The sequence below is a fragment of the Triticum dicoccoides genome, chromosome 4A, assembly GCF_002162155.2.
Source record: "Triticum dicoccoides isolate Atlit2015 ecotype Zavitan chromosome 4A, WEW_v2.0, whole genome shotgun sequence".
In the NCBI taxonomy this organism is placed as follows: Eukaryota; Viridiplantae; Streptophyta; class Magnoliopsida; order Poales; family Poaceae; genus Triticum; species Triticum dicoccoides.
This window is the reverse complement of record NC_041386.1, coordinates 131,097,006-131,107,133: the sequence shown is the minus strand read 5'-3', so window position 1 is coordinate 131,107,133 and position 10,128 is coordinate 131,097,006.

Below are 10,128 nucleotides of genomic sequence, written 5' to 3'. Positions count from 1 at the left end.
AATTTCAGGAAAGTGCCGTTGTAAAGGAGTGTTGTCCGAGTATAGATCGTGTCCACATCGGTGTCCCTGTGCTACGAAGTTCCGCTACGATGTTGTTCCACTGTCGCGTAGTTGTGATGATCGAGGACCCTTTATGTTCACTAAATAATGTACATATTGTTCAGCCGCACCGTGTGTGCTGCTTGGCCTCACCACCTGTTGTAATGTAAACTATGATCCACTAGCATCAATAAAGCGGTTGTTTTCTGTACCAAGATGTTGTGTGTTGCCAGAAGACATGGTCTCTGGGCTGGCAATGCATGGTAAACCGGTTGCTCTAAGCCAGGGTGCCACACCTTATGAGTGGTGGTCGGGGACGAGCGATGGTCCTTTCCTACCAATCTATCCCCCTAGGAGAATGCGTGTAGTGCTTGGTTTTTGATGACCTGTAGATTTTTGCAATAAGTATGTGAGTTCTTCACGACTAATGTTGAGTCCATGGATTATACGCACTGTCACCCTTCCATTATTGTTAGCCTCTTTGGTACCATGCATTGCCCTTTCTCACATTGAGAGTTGGTGCAAACTTTGCCGGTGCATCCAAATCCCGTGATATGATACGCTCTATCACACATAAACCTCCTTATATCTTCCTCAAAATAGCCACCATACCTACCTATTATGGCATATCCATAGCCATTCCGAGATATATTGCCATGCAACTTTCCACCGTTTCATTCATGACACGCTTCATCATTGTCATATTGCTTTGCATGATCATGTAGTTGACATCGTATTTGTGGCTAAGCCACCATGCATAATTTTCATACATGTCACTCTTGATTCATTGCCCTTGCCGCTATACCGCCGGAGGCATTCATATAGAGTCATATTTTGTTCTAGTATCGAGTTGTAATCATTGAGTTGTAAATAAATAGAAGTGTGATGATCATCATTAATAGAGAATTGTCCCAAATAAAAAAAGAGAAACGCAAAAACAGAAAGGCCCAAAAAAGAAGAAAAGAAATAAAAGGGGTAATGCTACTATCCTTTTTTCCACACATGTGCTTCAAAGTAGCACCATGATCTTTATGATAGAGAGTCTCTTGTTTTGTCACTTTCATATACTAGTGGGAATTTTCATTATAGAACTTGGCTTGTATATTCCAACAATGGGCTTCCTCAAATGCCCTAGGTCTTCGTGAGCAAGGAAGTTGGATGCACACCCACTTAGTTTCTTTTGTTGAGCTTTCATACATTTATAGCTCTAGTGCATCCGTTGCATGGCAGTCCCTAATCCTTGCATTGACATCAATTGATGGGAATCTCCCTAGCCCGTTGATTAGCCTCGTCGATGTGAGACTTTCTCCTTTTTTGTCTTCCCCACATAACCCCCTATCATTATTCTATTCCACCCATAGTGCTATATCCATGGCTCACGCTCATGTATTGCGTGAAAGTTGAAAAAAGTTTGAGATTACTAAAGAATGAAACAATTGCTTGGCTTGTCATCGGGGTTGTGCAAGATGAGAGCATTCTTGTGTGACGAAAATGAAACATGACCAAACTATATGATTTTGTAGGGGTGAGCTTGAAGTATAAATATTTTTATGTCAATATTACACTTTTGTCTTGAATGTCTCAGATCTGAACATTCATGCCACAATAAAGAAAATTACATTGAGAATTATGCTAGGTAGCATTCCACATCAAAAATTATGTTTTTATCATTTACCTACTCGAGTATGAGCAGGAATTAAGCTTGGGGACGCTTGATACGTCTCCAACGTATCTATAAATTTTGATTGTTCCATGCTATTATATTATCTATTTTGGATGTTAATGGGCTTATTTATACACTTTTATATTATTTTTGGGAATAACCTACTAACCCAAGGCCCAGTGCAAATTGTTGTTTTTTTCCTATTTCAGTGTTTCGCAGAAAAGGAATATGAAACGGAATCGAAACGGAATAAAACCTTCGGGAGAGTTATTTTTGGAACAAAAGTGATCCAGGGGACTTGGAGTGGACGTCAAACAACCACCAAGGAGGCCACGAGGCAGGGGGGCGCCTACCCCCTAAGTGCACCCTCCCCCCTTGTGGGCCCCTCGTGGCTCCACCGACCTACTTGTTCCTCCTATATATATATATTCATATACCCCGAAAACATCCAGGAGCACCACGAAACCCTATTTCCACCGCCGCAACCTTCTGCACCCAAGAGATCCCATCTTGGGGCCTTTTCCGGAGCTCCGCCGGAGGGGGAATCGATCATGGAGGGCCTCTACATCAACTCCATGGCCCCTACGATGATGTGTGAGTAGTTTACTTCAGACATTCGGGTCCATAGTTATTAGCTAGATGGCCTCTTCTCTCTCTTTGGATCTCAATACAATGTTCTCCTCGATCTTCTTGGAGATCTATTTGATGTAACTCTTTTTGCGGTGTGTTTGTCGAGATCCGATGAATTGTGGGTTTATGATCAAGTTTATCTATGAATAATATTTGATTCTTCTCTAAAATATTTTATGTATGATTGGTTATCTTTGCAAGTCTCTTCGAATTATCAGTTTGGTTTGGCCTACTGGATTGATCTTTCTTGCAATGGGAGAAGTGCTTAGATTTTTGTGCAATCTTGCGGTGTCCTTTCCCAGTGATAGTAGGGGCAGCAAGGCACGTATTGTATTGTTGCCATCGAGGATAAAAAGATGGGGTTTATATCATATTGCTTGAGTTTATCCCTCTACATCATGTCATCTTGCCTAATGCATTACTCTGTTCATATGAACTTAATCCTCTAGATGCATGTTGGATAGCGGTCGATGTGTGGAGTAATAGTAGTAGATGCAGAATCATTTCGGTCTACTTGTCGCGGACGTGATGCCTATATTCATGATCATGCCTAGATATTCTCATAATTATGCACTTTTCTATCAATTGCTCGACAGTAATTTGTTCACCCACCGTAGTACTTATGCTATCTTGAGAGAAGCCACTAGTGAAACCTATGGCCCCCGGGTCTATTCTCCTTTATATTAAATCTTCAGTCAACAAGCTATTTCTATTACCTTTTATTTTGCAATATTTATTTTCCAATCTATATCATAAAAATACCAAAAAACATTTATCTTATTATTATCTCTATCAGATCTCACTCTCGTAAGTGACCGTGAAGGGATTGACAACCCCTTTATCACGTTGTTTGCGAGGTTCTTATTTGTTTGTGTAGGTACGAGGGACTTGTGAGTAGTCTCCTACTGGATTGATACCTTGGTGCTCAAAAACTGAGGGAAATACTTACACTACTTTGCTGCATCACCCTTTCCTCTTCGAGGGAAAACCAACGTAGTGCTCAAGAGGTAGCAGGCATCAGGAATAGACATTGGGCCTGGCGGCCCGCACCAAGGGGCATCCAGGCGATGGCCCTGACGCATCAACCCCGAAAGCCTACATGCCCCGCATGATGGACCTGGAGTACATGTCAGGGGAGGCCCTCGGCTCGTTCCCCGAGCCAGCTTGGGAAGAAGGGACGCAAGAGGCTAAGGCCTACCACGAGGCGCCAGGAAGCTTCACCGACCCCTTCAACGACAACAACCGATGGGTACAGCCATATCTCAAGAGCATGCTCACTCTAACCATGGGCCGTAGATGAACCATGCAGCAGCAGCGGCCAGAGACCCCAGGGATGTGGCTCCACCCCCAGCGAAAGAGCCGCACTCGGGACTGCGCTGGGGGCCAGGAGCCAGGGCCTCCCCCGCGACGCATGGAGCAAGGTGCTGCATGGAGGTAGGTCCTCTGCCGGGGAAGGCGACGGCGAGCCTTCCCCCCCCCAGCAGAGGTACCGTGGTCACCTAGGGCGCCGCCAGCATCCCTCTTTCCCCTTGTTCGCATCCTATTTTCCGGATGCCCCAAAGGTGGTCGGGGGCGGCGCAGGGCGGGGCCCTCGTCTGGCAATATGAAGCAATGCTCGTGCCTGTGAAGGTCTCCGCTCATGACACTCTCACGTAATAATGAGTGGGGCTTTACAAACCCCGGAGTCTCCTGAGTGCCGCCCTCAGGCCTCACAATCGCTCTTGCCCACGTCCAAGTGGAAGCACCATGCTCCGTGCTAGCCGTCGACACTGTCCCCCAATGACTATGCGCATATCCAATGAAAGCACTTAGCTCCACGCTGGTGAGAAGACAAGAAGACTAGCTAGGCGCCGGACACGGCAATTTGCTTGTATCTCTTCCTTCGTAACCCGATTCGCCGCCCTTTTGATTTAGATTCGAAGTTCTCTTTGTGTTGTCAAAACAGGGGGAGTTTTCTCTTGATTTGCGCCGATTTCTTGCCTTCTGGTTTCTTGCTTTTCCGAGGGGCTCACATCCGCTTCCCCCCTATGAGCGCCTCGCGAGCGGGGGCTGGGTGTGTTATGGCGCGCCAGGCACGCTCAGGTTGGCCCGACCGATGGCGAGGCCACCCAGGCCAAGGAAACAATCACCGCACGCATATCCTGCATTAGACTAGCTCTCTTGGGCGAGCCGGCAGGCCCCTGGGGAGGTCAAAATCTCGCGGTCACCGGAGAGCTCGCCTCAAAGGAACGCACCCCTGCGACCTCAGGACCCGCACAAGGCTTACTAAGATCAAGATAAGTCTTGGCGACAACCCTGCTCGGGGGCTCACAAGCTCGCGATAGCACATTTCAAGTCCAACTTCAGAAAGACAGAACATTAATTTATACATTACAAGGGGCTCCCCCTCCAAAATTCTCTCACGCCCTGCAGGGCCGTGTCCGAGTCTTTGCATGCAGGTTCAAGCGAAGGAATGCAGGCCTAACTGGACATACTATGCCCAACGCTGTCCTGGTCACTCTCATCCGCGCTACTCGCGCCATCACTGACGTTGTCTTCATTGTCATCCTCCACGCCATCTTCATCCGCCACGACCACTGCAGCGTCGTCCTCGGCGGCGAACTCTCTGACCAGAGCGTCCACATGATTGTCCACCCAGTATGATAGTTTGTCCCGGATAACCCCATGCACTGGGCTATGGAGGCGTCAAAATCAAAGTGTGGGGCGAGGTTCTGAAGATGGCTGAAGACGCATGAGAATGCATTCCCAAGGAGGCCCCGACTCCTCTCCTCGACGAGCTCATGGGCCCTTGCAGCCCGGTCCTCCAGGCGCGTCACGACCTCGGTGAAGAAGCAAAGGTGGCTGGCATAATCTTCCATGTGAGGATGAGGAGCGCTCTCCTCATAGATGGCACTCACGGCTCGATTGGCCCTCACCCTAAGGGCCTGAAGCATGGGAGGATGCTCACGCTGCAACGTCAGCCGACGACACGCCTTGTCCGCATTCTACTTCGGAGGGACGCGATGCCATCGATCCGCTGCTAGAGCGAGAGCAAGTCGGCGCGTGATGATGCCAAGTCAGCCAGGGCCAAAGCCTCAACCGCCTTGGTGGACTTCTCATGCTGCTCCGCCTCGTTTAGCTTTGTCCTGAGGGCGGCGGTCCTGCCCTCAGCTCCGGCCTTCGGGAACTCTAGCTTCAGGCATTACTCATCGGCAAGATCCGCATGAACCTTTGCCACCATCCGGTCGACCTCCTCCTGGACCTTGGCTTCCCGCGCGGTGGCGACATCCTTAGCCGTGGCCACCTAGCGCTCCCTCTCCTCCAGCCGCTCAAGCTCCAGGTTGCGCTCCAATGCCTCCAGCGCCAGTGCCTCCTTGCACTTCAGGATCTCCTCCTTCTCAAAAGATGCTCCCCTCATTGACGCCATGACGGTCATGTATGCCTTGATCCGCAGCTCAAGGGTAGCGTTCAAGGCCTGGAGCACCCGTTTGCGCTCCTCGGCGGCCTTGCGATGATTATCGGCCTCCTCCAATACCCGGGCGCTGGCCTCGCGTGAGGTCGCGAGGGACATCGCGGCCTTTTCCTAGTCGCGCTCATGCCGAAGGTGGCCAAGGTTGATGGTGACCTTCAATTGGTGCCACTCGTGAGGCAGGCAAAGGTCCTCTGTCTCAAGGCGAGCATCGACTTCAACAAGCTCTTCTTAGAGACGGCTCAGCGCACCCATAGCCTCCCGGAAGAGCTCGTGGCATACGGCACCACGCCCCTGCGTGAACTCCAGTGCACGGCCAAGCCCGTCATACGCGCCAAGGGTTGTTGGGGAAGCTTGCGGTGGCCTGCCTACCCCTGGTAGGGGGCTTGAGGCCGGTGCCTTCCCTGCCACCTTGCGGGCTTCAGCGGAGGTGCTGGGTGGTGCGGCCTCGCCACCCAAAGACAAAGCCAGTGCTAGTGTCCCTGCCCAACCACCAGAGATGACCAATGGAGGAGCCCTTGGCACACCTGCTAAACCCCAGGCCGGAGCGTGTAGGGAAGACGCCAGGAAAGCAGGGTCGAGACCCCCCGTCGGCGCATCCACCACTTGGGCAGGCCCTGTGCCTCACGCGGTGGCCGGACGTGAAGGGCTCGAGTCCAAGAGCGAGCTGAGGACTGGTGACGGCGGAACATCGGGAGGCCTCACGGCTGACGCCGAGGGGACCCTGAAGAGCCATCGTTAGGAAATAATGCAACACATAAGAAATCATGAAGATAAGGTACTCACTTGTTCGTAGCTATGTACTTCCTCTGCTTCAGCGGCCGGAAGGCGTCACCACTGCAGCTTGGACCCCCCCCCCCTTTCTCTTGCGGAGTGCTTCAAAGTTAAGGCTACGCTGGCCGAAGCCCCGGGAGTGACCATCAGCGCTCGGGGCATTCGGCGAGGCTCCTAAGGCGGCGACCTCAGGAGCGTCGGGCAGCGGCAACTCTCCAGCCTTCACCTCAAGACTGCTTGTTCAAGCTTTGGGGGCAGCGACCTCGGGAGCTCTGGATCGCGTCGGCTCTCCGTCTGCCCCCTCAGGGCAGGACACCCGAGCCTCGGGAGCTGCCACCTCAGGAGCACTAGGCTGTGTCGCCCCTTCAGTAGCCACCCCGGTGGCCCTTGGCGGTGTTCGCCCCCCTACATCCTCCTCTGGGGCGCGCTCCACGGGGGCGGCAAGCAGAGGAACCACCAACACGGGGTTCTCGCGAGACCCTTCAAGGCTAGCCGGGCGTGACCCCCACTCATTAAAGAGGGGCATCTGCCCCACGAACTCCTCCTTGTTCGAACAACAGTACAGAAGGCAGCCATCCTCAAGAAGCTTGAACGGTGCCGGGTCACCCGTCAGGAGCTCGAGAACCATACGCATCTTTTCTGGAGGAAGAGCGGACACTTGGAGCATCATGGGGTCCCCGCTGCCGAAGAAAACTCACATCGGGCGAGAATGGCACCGAAGCGGGGAAATGCGGCACCGAACGAACTCCCTAAACACCATGGGCTCCATCAACCCAAGATCCTTCGGCCTGGCCTGCCGGCACCAGGCATGAGTGAGTCGATGGTCGACAAGCTTTGCATGCCCCCAGCCGGAGCTAGGTACGGGCGGCTCATGGGGAAGCATGAGCAGAGAGTTGACCACGCTGACGTCCACGAACACCCACCGCTTCCGAAATCCACTTATAGCTGGCGAGAGCTGGAAATCGATACCCGAGCCGTCCATCAACGCCACAGCCTGAAAAGCCATGCACCCCGAGCGCTGGCGGGATTCGACAAGGTGAAGTGAGAAGAAATAGCGAAACAAGGCCATGGAGGGCCCGATGCAGCGCGTGGACTTGGTAATGAGAGAGTATGGCGTTGAAGAAATCGGAGAAGGCAAGGATCAGGCCGGCCAAGAGAGCATGAAGATGAAGGGGAATCTCAATGGCTGCCGTGTCGACCATGGTCGGAAGCGGGCCAAACCACCGTCACCTTCCACTCATTGGAATTGTCGGCGAGCACCGAACGGATCTTGTCCAGCCCTTTTTGATTAACCATCGTCGACCGCTCGAGGGCGGGCTCGAAGGCTAGTAGGGGCACGACCAAGCGCTAGCTCACCTCTTCTTCTTCAACCGCGTCGCCATAGCAGCAAGGGAGGACCAGCGTCAGTTCTAGGAAGGGAGCCGCTGTATTTCACGGAGATGAAGGAGCTGGGGAGAGCAAGGCAAGCAATGAAGGTGAGCCTCCGTTGGCAACGGCGTCCGCCGAGCCGGACGAATATCAAGGCTGCATGGGGAAGTGGGGGCGCCCACGACCCATCAATCGCCACGCATCATCCAAGGCCGCAGGCGGTTGGGGCCTGCGGCGCTACGCACTTGCCCTTTGACTTCGCCTCGAAGCCAAGTACGAGCGCGCCTTGGGCCCGGGGCTACTGTCGGCACCCTGGGAATGGGGGTACCCAGACTTGCCTGCCTGCAGCATACGACGTGGCAACATCGACGGCCCGGTATAGCCCACCTTTAGCAACAACAACCCAAGACCCTAACGAGGCGGACGACACAAAGGCCTCCCTGGGGGGCGGCCTCACCAGGCTGGCCCGCGATGAGCGGAGATATCAAGGCAAGGTGCACCTCGTGAGGTTCACATGACGTGAGCCATGACGACCAAGGCCAGGCAGGCGCCAGCGGGCGCAGCATACCAGTTTCCCGTTTGGTGCCAACGAGGCAAGCGCAGGCGCAGAGTCTTGAGGAATCAAGCAAAGGTTTGCGTATCAGTGCAACAAGACCAAGACCACTAGGACAGCAGAACGGAGGTCATCGTGGAGCCAACCTTGGCGTCACCACTAGAGGCTTTCGCAGGCGAAGACTACTTTTGTCAGGATAACTTGTACTAGTTTTCCCCTACAAATTTGGCCATTGTGGGATCCCTTCCCGCCTTGCATTTGGGAAGAGGACCAAGGCTGCTATAAATAGGACTTAGCCACCACCATAGCAGGGGGGTCATTCAGATCATCCTCTCACCCACTAGCTCATCGAGCTCAAGAACACATCACCTCCTGAGGCTGTTCAACCACTATAGTAGTTCATCCTCAGCCCCTCGAGGCAATCCACCACAAAGCTAGAGTAGGGTATTACACCGCAAGGTGGCCCAAACCAGGATAAACTATTGCGTCTCTTCTCCCTTGGGTTCATCGAGTTAGGTCTAGGAATCGTTGAGCAGGTAGATTGGTGAGGACGAGTTCTTCGCAAGCACCCTAGTGTTCGAACCTCTCAAGGGTCTACGGAACCCCGGATCCGACAGAGCCCACCACATCTATGATGATACAAGGTTTTGTCACAATTATCGTCATAGAAGTGTCGTAAGCATGACAGAAAAAATCGTTCGACCCAAAATGTCACGGATGTGTCTTTTTTTGTAGTGTGAACAATAGCAAAGAAATAGAGGATACGACAGTAACTGCCACATTCAGTGGCTCCAAACCCGGTCAGTGGAAGAAGCCATTCAAAGGTAATAGGGACGATCCATCCAACTTGGACAAAATACTTGAGAGACCTTGCCAGATTCTTGGCACCCCTGACAAGCCTGCCAACCACACCAACAGAAACTGATGGGTTTTTTAATAGGCCTGTAAATTAAATACCAAACATAAGGGGAAAGGACCTCAAAGCGAGGACGATGATGAGCCTCGCCCGCCGAACACTGGGGACACAAACAATTTCCCACTGAGGTGAAAACGGTTAACATGATCTGTGTCAACCACATCCCCAAGAGGGAGCGCAAAGTGCATTAAGGGACGTCTACACCATAGAGTTGGCTACGCCCCAAAATTCAACTCATGGTTGGCTTGTCCGATCAACTTTGATCGCAGGGACCACCAAACCAGTATACGTCATGGTGGTTTGGCAGCCATGGTACTCGATCCTATCATCGACGGGTACCATCTCACTAGAGTCCTTATGGACGGCGGAAACAACCTCAACTTGATGTACAAAGACACTATCCATCAGATGGGTATCGACCCTGATGTCCCACAAGTATAGGGGATCAATTGTAGCTCTTTTCTATAAGTAAGAGTGTCAAACCCAATGAGGAGCAGAAGGAAATGACACATGGTTTTCAGCAAGGTAATGTCTGCACGTGCTAAAATTGTAAGTAACAGAGTAGTTTGATAGAAAGATATTTTGTAACGAGCAAATAATGATAATAGTAACAAAAGTGCAGCATGGTAGCCCAATCTTTTTGAGGCAAAGGACAGGCCAAAACGGTTTCTTATAGTAAGAAAAGCATTATTGAGGGTAGACGGGAGTTTCATCTAGTCACTTTCATCATGTTGATT